Here is a 1,124-nt window from a genome sequence, read left to right on the forward strand (position 1 = left end):
GGAGCAGTGGACAAGGCGGACGGCTCCCGTGAGTTTCCGGGACTAAGACTTTACAGGAGCAGAAAGCCTCATCTTTGCTCCTTGGAGCTGTGGGTGGTTTAGAGGTGCTGACCTTGCGGAGCACAGCCTTTTATCAGGACCCCCGGTGGCACAGCGCGTTATGTGTTGGGCTGCTAACACCAGGTTCGCCGTTTGAAACCACTGGGAGAAAGCTGAAGTTACCTGCTCTCGTAAGGGTTTACAGCCTCGGAAACCCATAGGGGCAGTCTGTCTGTCCTATCGGGTCACTAGGAGTCGGCGTGGACTCTGTGGCAGTGAGGGTCTCTTAATTGAGCTATGGGAAAAAACAGATCAGCCTTGGAAGTGCAGTCAGAGTGCCCCTTAGGAGGCAAGGGTGGCAAGGCTTCATCTCACCCACCTGGGACATGTTTTCAGGAGAGACCAGTCCCTGGAGAAGGCCGTCGGGCTTGACAAAGTGGAGGGGCAGCGACAGAGAGGCCCTGGACCAGACGGATCGACACAGTGGCTACCACAGGGACCTCCGCCATAACAACTGCCAGGATGGCACAGGCCGGGCAGCGCTTCCAGGATGGTGCAGGCCGGGCATTGTTTCCTGCAGCACCTCCCTCAGGCCGCGACCCTTTCATACAGTTCCTCGTGTGGTGGGGACCCCCCCCACCAGAACATGAATTTCGTTGCTACTTCATCACTGTCGTTTTGCTCCTGCTATGAATCGGGCGACCCCTGTGAAAAAGCCGGTTCGCCCCCAAAGGGGTCACGACCCACAGGTTGAGAACTGCTGGCTGAGCGGGTGGCTGAGAGGTGAACGGGATTCGCGGCACCTGACAACATCAATAGGTGTTTCTTACCAGGTGTACTGGTGGCTATCTTGTCACTTTGTTGCCCTTCACACGAAGGCTTTTCATGCGGATGAAGTCTCCTTTAGCTGTCTAATTTGGGGGTGTCCTCTCTAAGACCCTCTTGCCCTCAGGGGCTCGAGCCCGTCCTAGTCCTTCTGGGGGTCTGCGCCCACTCCCTGCCCGGCTGGGGCCCTCGGGCTCAAGCCCTAGCTGGCCGCGGCTTTACAAACGGTCCCCAGCAGCCTTCATCAATGGGAGGGAGAC

Source organism: Echinops telfairi, unplaced genomic scaffold (genome assembly GCF_000313985.2).
Source record: "Echinops telfairi isolate 266 unplaced genomic scaffold, ASM31398v2 ScPeMD7_7457;HRSCAF=8495, whole genome shotgun sequence".
NCBI lineage: Eukaryota > Metazoa > Chordata > Mammalia > Afrosoricida > Tenrecidae > Echinops > Echinops telfairi.